Consider the following 18,235-nt stretch of genomic DNA (forward strand, 5'->3'; position numbering starts at 1 on the left):
ACTATAATCTCAGTTGGCATTCTATAATCTCAGAGGCATTTATAGCATCCCATACAGCTGCTATGGTGTTTTAGGAGGTCTCAATATGATCCCAGCTGGTTGGAGGGTTGCACCTAGTTGGTTGGTAAGGAAACTCATCTGGTTGCGAGTGTATATCTAGTTGGCTATTATGGGGTCCCATGTTGTTGCTATGGTGTTTCTCGGTGGTTTAAATACTATCCCAGTTGGCTGAAAGGTTGTAGCTACTTGTTTGATAAGGAAACTCAGCTGGTTGCTAGGGTGTTTCTCTGTGGCTGTCATGTGGTCCCAGGTTTTTGCTATGGTGTTTCTAGGATGTATCAATATGATCCCAATTGGTTGCAAGTTTGTAGCTAATTGGTTGCTAATAAGACCAATCTGATTGCCAGGGTGTTGCTATGTGGCTGTTATGAGATACCATGTGTTTGCTATGGTGTTTCTATCAGGTTTAAAAAATGAATCCAGTTGGTTCCAAGTTTATAGTTAGTTGGTTGCTAATGAAAATCAGTTGATAGGGTATTGCTAGGTGGCTGTTATGGGGTTCTATGTGGGTGGTGTGGTGTTTCCTGGAGGTTTCAATAAGAGCCAGTTGGTTGCAAGGTTACAGCTAGTCAGTTGCTAAGAAAATATAGCTGGTTGCTTGGGTGTTGCTAGATGGCTGTTATGGGTTCCCAAGTGGTGTGGTATGATGTTTCTAGCAAATTTCAATATGATCGTAATTTTTTGCAAGGTTGAAGCTAGTTGATTGCTTCGCTGGTTCCCAGCATGTTGCTAGGTGGCTGTTTTGGGTTCCCACACTTTTGCTATGTTGTTTCTATGAGGTTTGAATATGATTCCAGTTGGTTGCAAGGTTGTAGCTACTCAGTTACTTTGGAAACACCTGTTTGCTAGGGTGTTAATTGGTTGCCATCATAGTCGAAGTGGTTGCTAGGTTGTTATTAGTTTGCAGTTATTGGGTTTCAGGTGGTGGCTACATGTTGCTAATTACTTAATAAAAGCAATAAAAATATAAAATATAACACCCCCCCCCCCAAAAAAAAAAAAAAAAAAGTTTTGAGAAGAAATGATTGTTTAAAAGAACGTAGTTGATGTTACAGATTTTAATCTATTAAGCCTCCTAATATCTTTGGAGTCAATTTGACCCCATTCAATGTTTAACATCTGTAAATACATGACAGACATATTTTTGCCTCAGATTTAATGAATTTTCTTAATTTATTGGGACAACCCAGTAAACATATAATTAAAATGATATTTTTTTTCAATGTCCTGTACACATTTTGTAGCATCGGTGTTCTTTGGTGTCAATTTGACCTCAGGCTCTTTTAGTTGTATAAAACATAAGAAATATCAAAATTTTACACACATTTGTTTTGGTTGTTTTATTGAGGTCACTATAACTTGTTATAATCAGATCTGAGGGTAACAGGAGGGTTAAAAATAACTGTGAGATTGGATTGGTGATGTGATGAGTGATCCATCCAAACATGGATTGATCTTACAGAGTATTTCCTGACTAAGAATATATTTGAGTATGATTATTTTACAATCCATCAAGTTTAATAATTCAACAAGAAATGGGTTTCAGCCATGGAAATGTCAGTGCTGACAAGGGCTGACAATATAGAAAGACTAAAATTTAGTAATATATAGCAAGTGTTTAAATTTGCACTTAACCACATAATTAAAAATAACAATGATAACTCAGCATTTAGACATATTAAGTGTATGATTATGTATGGAATATTTTGTTCAGTTTTTTGAATGCTTTTTCAATATAAAATCACATTTAACAATCCCCCAACACTCACGAACAAGACCCTAAGGTAGGCATTTGGCTTAGTCAACAATGACCAAAATAGTACAGCTGTACTTACTTAATATGCATGCAAATACACATTACTGAAGGAAAGTAAACTAACTAGCCTCTAGATAAATAAACACACACATGCGCACACACACACACAGGTATTTTCCGAGTATGATGTTTTTGGTAGGCTATATTTCTTCCCCAAATATATTAATTAGAAAAATAACTTGGGTTATTTTTGTCAGTTCTAAAACTGGCAATGTTTATAACCTAATTCATGCTACACCTGTTTCCTCTTCAACACTATGCTTGCCTAATTTCTCTGGCACATCTTTCACTAATTTTTGCCAAATTGATGCTGAGTTGTTACTAGGGAGGTATCATGTATGAAAGCCCCCACTTGCATGCTTGCTCCCCTCCCTACAAGCCTATTTAAATCTTGTTTTTAACTCTTTGTGCCTGATTGTTCTCAGCATTATTAGTGACTCTCTGTGCACTGGTGTTGTACCAGCAGCACTGAAAACTGCTGCTGTAACCCCAGTTCCAAAAAAGCATAATGTTGGAAAATTTAACTAATTATTGCCCTATATCAAACCTTCCCTTTTGGCAAAAATTTTAAAACATGTGGTGGCTTTGCAAATTCACTACCACCTTACTGTTAATAATCTTTTTGAGTCCCTTCAGTCTGGTTTTCATAAACTTCACAGTACAGAGACAGCTTTGGTGAAGGTCGCCAATGATCTGTTAATAACCTCAGATTCTGGTTCTTTTTCCATCCTTATCCTTCTTGATCTTAGCACTGCTTTTGACACCATCATTCACAACGTCTTACTCATCCAACTTGAAACTGACTTTGCTGTTTCTGAGACTGTTATAACCTGATTTAGATCTTATCTATCTGATTGCCACCAGTTTGTTATTATGAGTGGTTTCAGGTATATATATATATATATATATATATATATATATATATACACACATACATACATACATACATACATACATACACACACACAGAGATAATGACTGTAAAAGTATTTGCTAATGGAAGGAGTCCGTTTTGAGCAATGAATAAGTTAAGAGAGTACTTACAGTGCATCCAGAAAATATTCACAGTGATTCAGTTTTTCCACATTTTGTTATGTTACAGCCTTATTCCAAAATGGATTAAATTCATTATTTTCCTCAAAATTCTACAAACAATACCCCATAATGACAACGTGAAAGAAGTTTGTTTGAAATCTTTGCAAATTTATTAAAAATAAAAAATAAAAAAGCACATGTACATAAGTATTCACATCCTTTGCTCAATACGTTGTTGAAGCACTTTTGGGACCAATTACAGCATCAAGTCTTTTTGAGTATGATGCTACAAGCTTGGCACACCTATTTTTGGGCAGTTTCTCTCATTCATCTTTGCAGGACCTCTCAAGGTCCATCAGGTTGGATGGGGAGCGTTGGTGCTCAGCCATTTTCAGATCTCTCCAGAGATGTTCAATCAGGTTCAAGTCTGGGCTCTGGCTGGGCCATTCAAGGACATGCACAGAGTTGTCCTGTAGCCACTCCTTTGTTATCTTGGCTGTGTGCTTAGGGTCCTTGTCATGTTGAAAGATGAACCTTCACCCCAATCTGATGTCCAGAGCGCTCTGGAGCAGGTTTTCATCAAGGATGTCTCTGTACATTGCTGCATCCATCTTTCCCTCGATCCTGACTAGTCTCCCAGTTCCTGCCACTGAAAAACATCCCCACAGCATGATGCTGCCACCACCATGCTTCACTGGTTTCCTCCAGACATGACGCTTGCCATTCAGGCCAAAGAGTTCAATCTTTGTCTTGGTCTTGGTCTGAGAGTCCTTCAGGTGCCTTTTGGCAAACTCCAGGAGGGCTGTCATGTGCCTTTTACTGAGGAGTGGCTTCCTACCATACAGGCCTGATTGGTGGAGTGCTGCAGAGAAGTTTGTTCTTCTGGAAGGTTCTCCTCTCTCCACAGAGACACACTGGAGCTCTGTCAGAGTGACCATCGGGTTTTTGGTCACCTTCCTGACTAAGGCCCTTCTCCCCCGATCGCTCAGTTTGGCCGGGCGGCCAGCTCTAGGAAGAGTCCTGCTGGTTCCAAACTTCTTCCATTTATGTATGATGGAGGCCACTGTGCTCATTGGGACCTTCAATGCTGCAGAAATGTTTCTGTACCCTTCCCCAGATCTGTGCCCCGATACAATCCTGTCTCAGAGGTCTACAGACAATTCTTTGGATTTCATGGCTTGATTTGTGCTCTGAAATGCATTGTTATCTGTGGGACCTTATATAGACAGGTGTATGCCTTTCCAAATCATGTCCAATCAACTGCATTTAACACAGGTGGACTCCTATCAAGTTGTAGAAACATCTCAAGGATGATCAGTGGAAATTGAGCACCTGAGCTCAATTTTGAGTGTCATGGCAAAGGCATGAATACTTGTGTACATGTGCTTTTTTGTTTTTTATTGGTAATAAATTTGCAAAGATTTTAAACAAACTTCTTTCACATTGTCATTATGGGGTAGTGTTTGTAGAATTCTGAGGAAAATAATGAATTTAATCCATTTTGGAATAAGGCTGTAACATAACAAAATGTGGAAAATAGTGAAGTGCTGTGAATACTTTCCGGATGCACTGTATTAAGAAGAGCAAGAGGTGCAGTATTTTTGCAACGGGTTATTGTCAAGTGGCATGCCCCATTGACTCATTCCATCATATCAGTGGTACATGATATGTCTGACAAATTTAACGCACAAGTAAATTGTGAAAATACTTACTGCAAAAATGTAGACTTAGTGGACGACTTGCATTACCCAATTTTCAGTTCTATTACTGGGCTGCGCACATCCATAAACTTTGCTACTGGGTTAAATCTCCTGGATCTTCTTGGTCTAAATTGGAACTATCTTCTTGTAGGGAATCCTCTTTACCTGGTTTACTCTATTCCTCTCTACCTACAAAACTCTCCCTATATACTGATAATCTAGTTGTCCTCAACACATTTAAGACTTGGTATCAATTTAGACGACACTTTAAATTTTTAGGTCTTTTAGTCAAACACAATCGATTTCCTCCATCGTGTTTTGACTCCACATTCTCAGTGTGGTATGACAAGGGTATTAAACAAGTTAGAAATATGTATGCCAATGGTGTCTTTGATAGCTTTGCCAATCTGTCATCTACTTATGACCTTCCTGTGACGCATTTCTTTCGGTATTTTCAAATTGGGAATTTTGTTTCTAGATGTTTTTCTGATTTCCCCTCTGCGCCTAATGAACAGGCTTGGGAAAGCTTGTTTTCAAACAATCCACATCAGAGAGGAACGATTTCTAGGATATATTATTTTATTCTGGTGTTAAGTAGTGAGTCGAGTACCAAAATTAGGAAAGCATGGGAAACGGAGTTAGGAGCACAGATAAGTGAGGAGTGTTGGAAACATGCAATAGGGAGGGTACAGTCTACCACTTCTTGTGCTCGTCTTGGACTTATCCAGTTCAAAGTTTTACACAGAGTCCATCTGTTCAAGTCGAGACTTTCTGCAATATATCCGGACGTAGAGGACAAGTGTGATAAATGTCATGGCTCTCCCTGCCATCTTGGCCATATGTTTTTCTTCTGCCCTGATCTCCATGGTTTTTGGTCTTTTTTTTACCATCATGTCCACCATTCTTAGGGTAGATTTAAAGCCTTGCCCATTGATTGCTGTATTTGGGATTCCTGACGCCTCAGTTCCACTGAACTCGATACAAAAGGATGTTATTGCTTTCACATCCCTTATAGCAAGACGTTCCGTACTGTTGCATCGGAAGTCTGCTAAATATCCATCTATCTCCCAGTGGCTAAAGGACGTAATGTTTTTTCTAAAACTTGAGAAAATAAGGTATATGATGAGGGGTTGTACAGACAAGGTTTTTATAAATGGCATCCCTTTACTGTATACTTTATGGAGTTACAGACACTTCCCACTTAAATTTTTGTGCCTGTTGTTGGGTTTTACAATATCTATATAACCAGCGACAGTTATTGTTTAGCCATGATGAGCCACGGGGGCAGGTTTGTTTTTGGTGTTTGTACTTTTAATTTCGTTTTCCTTTGTTAGTATAAAAAGAAAAAAAAAACTGAAAGATTTCTGCTGAGTGTTGCTTGGTTTGTTTTTTCTTCTCAATGAAATATTTGGGAAAGGGAAGGGAGAAAAAAGTAATGTTCAGCAGGAATGTTCAGCAGACATGTTCAGCAGAAATGATCAATAGAAATCCATCCATGTTCAACTGCTTACTCCTTTTCAGGGTCGCGGGGGAACCTGGAGCCTATCCCAGGGAGCATCGGGCACAAGTCAGGGTACACCCTGGACAAGGTGCCAGTGCATCACAGGGCACAATCAGGGCACAGGGCACACAATCACACACACACCCATTCATACAATATGGACACTTTAGACATGCCAATCAGCCTACCATGCATATCTTTGGACTGGGGGAGGAAACCGGAGTACCCTTGAGGAAACCCCCGCAGCACGGGGAGAACATGCAAACTCCGCACACACAGACCCACGGGAATCAAACCCTGACCCTAGCCATCGTGCGCCTGATCAGTAGAAATATTCAGCAGAAATGTTCAGAAGATATGTTCAGCAGAAATGTTCACTAGAAATGTTCAGCAGGAATGTTCAATAGAAATGAAACTGGAGATTGTTTGTTTGAGCTGAAATAAAAATATAAGAACTACAAGTAAATTTTGCTGAGATAAAAAAAAAAGAAGGAAAGAGAAAACTAAGTCCTACCAAATTGCTGTATGTGGACACGGCCTCACAGGTAAACTCTTACATTCTTATGGTTTGCTCTATTGAACCTATAGGTTATATGATTAATTGAATGTCTACAAGTTTGGAAAACATCTTGAACCTTTTCTGTCTGTGCATGAGAATGCATATTCACTTGGTTTTCTTAGCATTTAATTCATTTCATTTAATTGAGTAAAACTTTGAATGTTATAGAAGCTGTAAAAAATATATATATATATATATGGGGAAAAACATGTAGCAAAGCACATCCGGTAACAGGGTGGTCATGTGTTGGTCCTAATATCACGTTTATGCGTGTGAATAATGGGGAAGGATGTTTGAACCAATATGATGTATGGGTTAAAGAATGTGCTTTCCCAGAAAAAGGTAGTTTTAGTTTCAGACAGTTAGAACAACAGAAACTTAATTTGGAGACAAAGGAAAGTGAGACCCCTGTGCAGTATTTGGCTGACTGGAAGGCATTTGCTGAATGGCAGAGCGAGGCACATAAAAGAGAGAAAAAATGTCAGGCAGGGCCCTCATCTGTTTCTCAGTGTGCTAAATTGCAGAAAGCCGATCCTGATCTGGACTCTGCCCCACCACGACGCCCACAGCCAGTAAGGAGGGAGGAACCTGCTGTTTCAGAGGCATCTCCCCATGATGAAGTGGCGCAGCCTACGCCACTCTATCCAAATCTGTCAGAACTGAGCCACCAACCCCCACCGAACTATGTGCCAGCCATCCTAGCTTCACTGGTGGCGTTACACACGAGATCACAAGTGAAGACCCAACAACAATGCTACCTGGGGGCTTCAGACCAACAAAATCGGACAGAGAAAGGACAGTGCATGCCATGGTAAATGCCCCAATGCTAGAAGTGGCCGGTGAAGGTGGCCCTATGCTAGTTCACAGACCGTGGACATTGTAGGACATCAGGAGCAGCATGATGCATTTGCCGACACTCTGCGAAGTAGGAGGATGAAAGTTTGGGGATGAACTTTAGATATTCTGCAGAGAATTCAGACCCACCACTCATGAACTATGACGACTGCTCATGGTGAAACTTGGCACTGGGCAAGGTTTCACGTGAATTCCCAGAAGATGATGAATCAACCCACAGTGGGATGATGGAGTCAGTTCAAGGTACAGAGCACAAACTGTGGTGCTCCAGCAGAGGCTGACGAACACCTTTCCTGTGCGAATGTACATGACAAAAATAGTGATGTGCAAGCAGCAAGATTCAGAGACTGTGGCCCAGTATCTATCTCATCTCACTGAAGTCCATGATGCAAGCCATCTGCACACAACCGCAGAAGAAGAGGCTCAAGGTGGAGAGGAAAACCAAAAGGACGTGGACAGGTGACAACCCCCACAGATACAAATTCACGTTTTATCTGCAGAAAAGTTTGACATTTTGCAAGATACTGTCCAGAGCAGACCCAAGAGGAGGCCAACTGAGGGGAGGAGGAAAGGAAGGGTGAGGCACCTGGGAACAGTAGAGGTGACATCAGACACCCAAACTGTCAGTTAGCTCACAAAGAACAGGAATATATGCACACACGCACATCCAACATTAGTCAGACTGACAATTCACAAATGTCTGAACCAGTCATGACCCTTAACCTTTTAAAATACAGCATTTCTCCTTTTACACATTTACTATGTATATCGCTTGTAATTAATGGGCAAAGTGTCACATTTTTGGTAGAATCAGGAGAAACATGTTGAGTAAAATACTGTGAATTAAAAGAATCCCCCAAAATGAGTTCACGGTCACTGCGCCCCATGGGCGTGACGAGACATTCTGTATTTCAGTAACTTTTCTGTGAACCACTAGTTTGTGAATGTGAAAATGGAAAAGAGTAACCCACCAATTCCTAATTTCGTCTTCATGTCCAGTCAATCTACTGAGCAGTGACTTAATGTGTGTTTTACACTTAAATTTGATCTCTTCACCTCATGGAGTAACAATAACTGATGACTCATCATTGGGAACTTACTTGTTAAAGAAACGGAGCTCTGTGTTCATCAATGGTCCATGCATAACAAGCTTAGAGCATGTGCTTGTTTATTTACATTGCCACATGATAAGATGAAGGACAACGGTGCTGATTTCATGCCGTCTGTCCTCCATTGCACAGTGCAAGTGCATGAAGGAAGAGACTTTAATTTTGAGAAAGCATGGTTTATGGATATCCCAGAAAGCAAAGAGCTGTACCTAAAGGCACTATGTTGGTGTGACAAATTTTGTGCATGTTCAGTCAAATGAAGTGACATGCATTTTTCGTCCCAGATTCAGTGCCTTGCGTCTCATTAGCCAAAGAAGGAAGAAACAGTAGAAAGATGTTGGACCGTGGGTCAGATTATGTGAGTGGGAAAATTACAGATTTGGAACAGGGACCCACTTCCAACATATGGTACAGCCCGATGCTGGGAGTTTATAAAAAAAAAATTGTTTAGGAAATGTGCCGGGAAGGTTAACCGGGATGTAATGTCATGACAAGGGAATATTTCTGAACCTTGGGACAAGCCCCACACCCCTAGAGATACATCCACAATTGAACAAGTTCCTCTCGGGCTGTGGGCTCAAGGGAAACATGATGTAGGCCTGAGTAGAATGCACCACCAGTCGTGATCACGCCCAAATCTGACTTTAAATGGTAAATGGTGCACTTATATAGCGCTTTACACTGTGTCTCATTCACCCATTCACAGACACACACACACACACACACACACACACACACACACACAGTGTAACAGAGCTGCCATGCAAGGTGCTAGCTTGCCATTGGGAGCAACTTTGGGTTTCAGTGTCTTGCCCAAGAACACTTCAGTATATGATGTCATGTGGGCTGGGAATCGAACCGCCAACCCTACGATTTGTGGACAACCCGCTCTACCACTTGAGTCACAGCTGCCCCCATACTTTAGGCCCAGGCAATATCAATACCCTCTTAAACCAAAAGCTTATGGAGGGAATTAGGCCAGTATTTAATTCACTACTAAAAGCAGGGGTCAGTGCACACTCCAATATTTCCAGTGAGAGAAGCAAAAAAAAAATCCCTGCAACCTGATGAATGGAGATTTGTAAAACATTTGTACGTGGTTAATGCAGCAGTAAAATACAGAGCTCCAGACATGCCAAATTCTTACATTATATTAAGCCAGGTTCCAGCAAATAGCAAATGGTTTTCAGTCGTAGATTTATCTAATGCATTTTTCAGTATACCTCTTGATAAAGACAGTCAGTTTTGGTTTGCATTCATATTTGATGGCGTCCTGACATTTTCACTCGCTTGTGTTAGGGGTATTGTGAGTCACTAACGATATACAACCAAATGCTAAAGGACAGCTTAGCACCTCTAGTGCTTTCTCCAGGGAAAGTGTAAAACTGACACCATTAAATTGTTGCAGCATCTTGCCAAAGAAGGCCACAAAGCTAGTCACAAAGCCAAATTACAGTATGTACAACAAGAAGTGAGATTTCTAGGGCATGACATTTCTGCAAAGGGAAAGAAACTCTCAGCTGAAAGAGTATCTGCAATCCACAAGATTCCCAAGCCTCTGACAAAGAAACAAGTTCTCTCTATCCTAGGTATGTGTTCATATCGCAGAACTTTCATTCTAAACTATTCCATTCTAGAAGCACCGCTCAGAGAGATGGCATATGTGACAGGTTGGACAACTCATTCTCAGGTAAGTTGGATCCAGTCACTGCAAACTTTCTCCCATGTGTACGTGCAGTAGCAGCAGCTGAGAAAGCTGTGGTGTCATCCAGAGACCTGGTAGGTTACCCAGAATTGACCCTTCTGGTTCCACATGACGTGTCAATACACCTCACTTGAACAGAAAACCTCACACCTGTCCACACAGTCGTGGCTGCGCTATAAAACAATACTACTAGATATGCCAAATATCACTAAAACAATGTACTGTCCTTAACCCTGCTGATCTCCTTCCAACAGAGGGAGACAGGGAACCACATGACTGTGTTGCACTAACTAACGAACTCTGCTCCCCTAGAGTCAACCTGTAGGATGTTCCATTGCAAAACCTAGATGAAATTCTCTTTGTGGATGGATCAGCGTCACGTGACACATGGAGAGGTAAAAAATCGAGTGGGCTATGCAGTAGTAACCACACACAAGATGGTCGTGTCAGGAAGTCTCCCCTCAAACCTGTCAGCACAAGCAGCTGAACTGTATGCCCTCATAGAGGCATGAAGATATGCTGAGGGACAGTCAGTAACTATTTACACAGACAGTAGATATGCCTTTGGGGTAGTACAGGATTTTTGAACATTTTGGAAAGACAGGAACTTCCTGATGAGTTCTGGAACACACATAGTCCACCACAAACTAGTCTCTGAGCTGCTGGATGCAGTCCTGCTCCCCAGAACTATTGCAGTATGCAAATGTGATGCACACACTAACAAATCCGATCCTGTCTCTAGGTAATGACCGAGCGGACCATGCAGAGAAACAAAAGCAGGTGACACTGTTGTTGACGGACTTTAACGGCTATGCTTGTCTTCAAATTTGACGCATGGCAGGGACCATGCTTCAAAAGGGGGAATGATAGTTACGATAAGAAAGCATTGGTTTCTATAATTACTATTAAAAAAAATAAATAAATAAAATTTTTGCTCAGAAATATTGCTAGACGACTTCACCCTATGCTATCTTCCCCTGTGACTGAAAGGCTTCGATAGAGTTGATATATGAGATCGTGGTTGATATATGAGACCACCGCTGTGTTGTCTGAGGGGCACCAGCTCATAGATTCTGGTCTCACAACTGAGGTTGTAGAGAATATGTTAAACGCTAGAGCACCATCCACAAGGAAATTGTATGCGCTCAAGTGGCGGCTTTTTGTCTTGTAGTGTGAGGAACGTCAGCTAGACCCAGTGAACTGCGCAATAGCTACAGTCCTGTAAAGTGCCTACATTGGCTGCCCACCCTGTGGGGTTGGAGGCTTTCTGCCCTTCTCCAATCCTCATACCAGAACAAAAGATGATGCACCTGCTGTGTCCAGTAAGGGCTTTCTGTACTTACGTCCACCTCTCCGGCCAGTGACGTAAGTCGGAGTAGCTGCTGATCTGCTTTGGCGGCGACAGTAGAGGCGATGCTGTGTCAAAGCAGCGCATCTTTAATTGGATAGTGGAAGCAATCTCTATGGCTTACGAGGCGTGCGGTCTCGCCACGCCTCTGGGCATAAGAGTTCATTCCACTAGTGCAGTTGCCTCCTCGAAGGCTTTGTCAAAAGGGGTATCCTTGCAGGATGTGTGTGCTGCTGCAGGATGGTCTATGCCCACACATTCATTAGTTATTACAGCCTGGATATTCATTCCACCCTGGGCTTGGGTGTCTTGCATTGACCCTCGGGCTTAGGTCTTTTTGAACAGGCCGTACCCTCAGTATGACGGAGTGGGTATTCTCATTCCCATACTGTTATGCTAAATGCAACATCGATGTTCCCTTTGAAAGGGAACGTTGCGGTTAACCCTGTTCCCTGATTAGGGAACAAGATGTTGCATAGCTTTGTCATACCAGGGCAGGCCTGTCAATTGCATCTTCGCTTCAGATAATAGAGGCTGGCGGCATGGTTCACAGGTGCCATATATATATATATCATGCGATGCGCTTAATTTCCACATCATTATCATGGTAGGCCTATAAGTAGAGGCATGATTTTACACAAGTTTCAGATACTGGTCACACGCTCAAGGGCGCTTCCCAAACTGTTATGCAAAATGTAACGTCTCATTCCCTTCTCAGGGAACAGGGTTACATGCGTAACCCCGATGTTTTTATCTGTGTATTTTTTTTTAATCTTTTTGGTATTTTCTTATTGTGTAAAGTGCCTCGAGAAGCTTCTTCTTTTTCTTCTTCTCTTCTTCTTATTATTACTACTGGTTCATAGAAAGATGTAGATAAGTGGATGAAAGACATTGTTGCCTGTAAGGACTGCATAAGTGAGGGCTCTGTCATGGCCCTGATTTTCTGATCCTAATGATTTGTCTAAATTTGTTGCTAATGCTCCTGAATGTTTATGGGCTAAACATGGTTTTGATGTTGGTAAAATGAGTGGAGCACTCCCAGTTCAAGTGACACCTAAATCCACTCACAGACCATACGAAACACAATATCACATGTCTCGAGAGAGCCAATATTGGTTTGCATTCATGTTTAAAAACAAAATGTACACCTACACAGTCAGTGCCACAAGGCTTTAGTGATTATCCAAATATTTTCTCCACCCAATTAAATCATAATCTGGAAGCATCCCTCCCCCCAAAGTGAGCACTTTGATTAGTTATGTGCTAATGTGCTAAAATGTGCTAAGCACAAGCTGCAGCGCATAAAACAAACTTAAATACCTAGGTCAGTGCATAAACAAAACAAAGAAGCAGGTAATGAGAATACTGAGAGTGATGGTCTTTAGAGCATGGTTGATTGACAATGTAAATATTTCTCAGCCACTGTCTGATCTCACACATGGTAAAGCCAATTTAGCTTTTGAGAGAATGAAAACCATAATTGCATCATAATCTTCATCTGTATGTGCATGAGACCAGTAGGTTTGTATCAAGGGGGTATTTCAGAAAGCAATGTTACCTTAGTGTTACATAAACCCTGAACACTAGGTTGATTAACCCAAACAATGCTTACTCTGGGTTTTCTGGTTCCAGAACACCTGTGAGGATTATGCTCAATTAACCTCCTATTGGTAACTCAGAGTTTATGCACATGCATGGTGAGTATACAACGACATTGTCAATGGATCACCAATTTCACGAGTCACCATGGAAAACAAGGATGAGAAAAGGTGTCACATATTTTAGCAAAGCAGAATTAGAGGTAAAAAAAAGTAACACTGCTGCATTTGGCTTGGAAAAAAGTAATGGATTAAGTAAATGCATGAGTTTATAAATTCATAAATACTGTAAAAGTTTCCTGTCATTTGTCACAGCTCGGTCCGATCAGAACTCAAATTTCCAAGATGCAATACTCACTTCTCAGGCACGCATGCGCTCACCATCCCCGGAGTTCTGATCAGACACACCTGGCACCAATCACACACACACACACACACACACACACACTAGTACTTAGGGAAGACATCCACCCAGAATCTACGCGAAGTATACGCTCAGTAAATTAGTTTGCTGCGTTACCAAGCTCTTCTAGTTCGTTGTTTCTTATAATCCTCGACCCTCGCTTCTCGTCTCGACTACGCTATCTGGATATTCCCATTTGTATTGTTCGCCCGATCGCTTGACCCTTGCTGACTCTACGACTACGCTTCCGGAACTTCCCGACTCTACTCTGTTCACTCGCCTCCCGCGCCTGCTTCCGTACCGTCTCAAGGTTCGTGACATCATTATGATGCAAAATAGAACATTGATACTATTACACACTTGCTGTAACATTTAATAGATAAGCCTTTACTTTGAGCCCTCCATCAATTTCTTAACATTATACATAGTTCTAATAATAGGTTTTATATTTTATCAGGTGTAATCCTTCTGGACCTGGAATAACTTGGAACCAAGTCAAAATGAAACACAAACACTCTCCAAAAAGATAATATTTCATAAACTTCCTAAATTGTAACCCAACTAATTGGCCCAACCTCCTATAACATATTTTCTCTCTGTTTTATATAGCCACAAGAAGAAGGCAGAGGCCCGTAAAATTGGTGGGGTCCACCACCACCTTCACTCACTATAAGATAATATTTTATTAATCCCCAGATGGAGAAATTAGGCTCTGGCTGAGGAGCTGGCACTGTACCTTAATCGGGGGCAGTTTCAGGGGGAAGGTCATCAGAGTCAGCTACCTCCCATGATATAAGTGGCTTGGTAAAATATGTGTAGCATTAGCATATTGGTACTTAGGATTTTTTTTTTTTTTTTTTTTTTTTTTTTTTTATATATATATATATATATATATATAAAGTTTTCAGTGCTTTAAGTGAATTATCCTTAAACAATCAAGATGCCAATATACACTGCCACAGTCTAAAAAAGGACTTTTAAAATAACTCACTTGTGAGTTACACATTTCACTTGTGTATTATGCATGTTTATTTTATTTTACTGCATATGGTGTGTACTGTAATCTTAATTGTAGTTCCCCTACTAGATGTTCCTTATGTCTTTGTATATTAGCTGTATTTGTTTGAGAATGTACAGGCACATCTAAAAAAAAAAAAAAAAAAAAAAAAAAAAAAAAAAAAATATCGTGGAAAAGTAGTTTTTTTTTTCCCCATAACTCAAAACATGGAATTTTCATACATTCTAGATTCATTATACATAATGAAGTGAAATATTTCAAGCCTTATTTTGTTTTAAACTTGATGATTACAGCTTACAGCTCATGGAAATCAAAAATGCAGTATCTCAAAATATTAGAATTAAGACTTTATAATACACAAATGTTGACCTTCTGAAAAGTATGTTAATTTAGGCACTCAATACTCGGTCAGGGCTCCTTTTACACAAATTACTTCATTAATGTGGCATGGCATGGAAGCAATCAACCTGTGGCACTGCTCAGGTGTTATGGATGCCCAGGTTGCTTTGATAGTGGCCTTCAGCTCGTCTGTATTGTTGGGTTTGGTGTCTCTCATAGATTCTCTATGGGGGTCAGGTGAGTTGGCTGGCCAATCAAGCACAGTACTATCATGGTCAGCAAAGCAGTTTTGGCACTGTGGGCAGGTGCCAAGTCCTACTGGAAAAGGATGCCAGCATCTCCATAAAGCTTGTCAGCAGATGGAAGCATGAAGTGCTCTAAAATTTCTTGCTAGATGGCTGCACTGACTCTCGACTTGAGAAAACACAGTAGATCAACACCAGCAGATGACAGGGCACCCGAAATCATCACTGACTGTGGAACTTCACACTGTACTTCAAGCAACTTGGATTCTGTGCCTCTCCACTCCACACTTCCTCCAGACTCTGGGACCTTGATTTCCAAATGAAATGCGAAATTTACTTTCATCTTCCACATGATTGTGGTTACGTGTACTGGGCCAGACTGAGAGATTAAAGGCTATTATACATTCTTTATTCTAATATTTTGAGATACTGGATTAAGATTAAAACAAAAAAGGCTTGAAATATTTAACTTTGTGTAATGAATCTAGAATATATGAAAGTTCCACTTTTTGAATTAAGTTACGGAACAAAATGAACTTTTCCACAATACAATTTATTTATTTATTTATTTATTTTTTTATGTACCTGTCCATTGAGCATCTGATTTCATTTTCTTACAGTTGCTAATGGGCACATTGTAAGTTATTATTGTGTTCCGATATTGTTTCTGTTTGCTAGACAAAACATCATAAGTAATATGCACTGTAGGATGTAGATGATGAGCCCACCTCCGCTGTGGTACCAAATGAAGATGCTGGGAGGCCCACAGAGGTATAACATACTGCATTCCCTTTTTAAAGATGTGTAATTATTAAAACTTTGTCATTGTCCCCTTAAAGATTATGGCTGGGGACTCCTGTAGAGCGGAGGGTCCATCTACCTCCGCACAGAATCTTGGCAGTTTAAAAAATTGTTGATTTAAAAATATTTGGTCTGTGTGTGTGTGTGACATACATTTATGTTCTCAATCACATTGAATTGTCATTCTGTCTTCCTAGCTGCCCGCAAAGGAGCTGTATAAGGTCCATCATCAAATGCAGATTAGAAGAGGTGGCATGGAGATGGACCTTCTTTAGATGTGATCGATAAGCCTGACGTAGTGACTTCTGAGGCAGAGTAGGGAAGCAGAATGGAGCTCTTGGCTGCAATGGGAGGTGGAGAAACTTCCTCAGCTGACCAAGGAAGTTGAGTGGCATCCTCAGCTGTATAGGGATGTTGAACGGCATCCTCAGTCCCGCAGAGAGGCTGAGCGTCATTCTCCATCGACTGTGCAGGCTGAACTTGGTTGGCTGTGTCAGCAGACTCAGGTCTATGCAGAGCTTGGTTGGCCATGTCGTTAGTCTCAAGCATAAGCATAATTTGGTTGGTCGTGATGTCTGCTTCAGGTATGAGGAGAACTTGGTTGGTTGTGACATCGGCTGCAGGCATGAGCAGAATTTGGTTGGACGTGTCAGCAGACTCGGGCGTGAGCAGAATTAGGTTGTCCATGTCAGCGACCGTGTACTGGAACTTTGCGTGGGAGGTTGCCTCGTCGATCTCGGACTGGAATTTGGCTTGAGAGGCCGTCTCTTTGACCTGGGACAGGAACATGTCTTGAAATGCCGTTTCTTACACCTGGGACAGGAACGTGGCTTGAGAAGTCATCTCTTCAACCTGGGACAGGAACGTGGCTTGAGAAGTCATCTCTTGGACCTGGGACAGGAACATGGCTTGGGAGGCCGTCTCGTCAACCTGGGACAGGAACGTGGCTTGAGAAGTCATCTCTTGGACCTGGGACAGGAACATGGCTTGGGAGGCCGTCTCATCCACCTGGGACAGGAACTTGGCTTGGGAGGCCATCTGTTCGACCTCGGGCCGGAACTTGGCTTGAGAGGTCGTATCTTTGACCTCAGCCTGGGCCCTGACTTTATGCTGGAGCTCTGGAGATGGGACAACCTCATGGATCTCGTGCTGGGGCCCTGGCAAGAAGGTCACCATGTTAACTGAGGCTCTGGAGTTGAGATTACATCATGGCTCTTGAGCTGGAGCTCTGGGGAGGAGGTTGCCACATTGACCTCCAACTGGGGCTCTGGAGCTGAGACTAATTCAAGAGTCTTGTGCTGGAGCTCAGCAGGGAAGACCACCTTGTGGCTCTCATGCTGGAGCTCTGGGGAGGAGGTCTTCACGTTGACCTCCGGCTGGATCTTGGCAGGTGAGATCACCTCGTGGGTCTCAGGTTGGAGCTCTGGGGAGGAGGTCACCATGTTGACCTCCGGCTGGAGCTCTGTGGGTGAGACCACCTCATGGTTCTCAGGTTGGAGCTCTTCCCTTGCTCTCTCGTGGAGCCATTTGTGGGTACTAGAGATGCTTTTAAAACATTCCTGGGAGCAGAAATATGATCCATGAATCCTAAGATTACTGCATGTAGGACACTGTAGGGTAGCTTCTTAATGGCAGCCCTCGGTCTTGCATGCCTGTATCACTATTACTTCCGCCCTGTCAGCCTGGTGCTGGAGCTGAACTGTGGAGGCGGCCCTGTCGATCCACTCATAAAAGGTGTAGAATGCCAAATCAGGCTTGCTTGTCACACTGACCACCCTCAAAAGTTGATCCAGGTTGTAGCTCTGCCATGGACACCCAAACTCCTTCATGAATAGTTCCGCAAATTTACATTGTTGAGGGCACTTGACACTGTACTGACCAGATGCTCCGCCCAGGCCATAAAGCTGGGACACAATGAACCCAAGCCACTACTCTTGTACGGCTTGGGGTTCTCCAGGCTCAAAAAGTACATTTGGCAGTGGAACATGAACTTTCTTGGGATGCTGCCCAATCCATAATTCAGGTCCAGGAGTTCTATGTCTATCCACTTTGGAAACTGGACTGACATGAATGGTGGCCAGACATTCCTTTATACACTGACGTGATGCTCTCCTCTCTCTCCTGCTGCATCCATAGTAGGCAA

General features: G+C 41.9%; 1 protein-coding gene and 1 long non-coding RNA gene across 2 annotated transcripts in view; one reads left to right on the forward strand and one right to left on the reverse strand.

Annotated features, from left to right (window-relative positions):
• The window catches only part of reln (reelin), a 610,589-nt gene that overhangs the window by 578,944 nt on the left and 13,410 nt on the right, over window positions 1-18,235 (reverse strand). The window lies entirely within an intron of this gene.
• LOC128629541 (uncharacterized) lies at window positions 14,883-17,444 on the forward strand. Its single transcript, XR_008393888.1, has 2 exons — window positions 14,883-16,062; window positions 16,290-17,444. It is a non-coding gene; the product is annotated as an uncharacterized LOC128629541 (long non-coding RNA).

The sequence above is a fragment of the Ictalurus punctatus genome, chromosome 4 (assembly GCF_001660625.3).
Source record: "Ictalurus punctatus breed USDA103 chromosome 4, Coco_2.0, whole genome shotgun sequence".
NCBI lineage: Eukaryota > Metazoa > Chordata > Actinopteri > Siluriformes > Ictaluridae > Ictalurus > Ictalurus punctatus.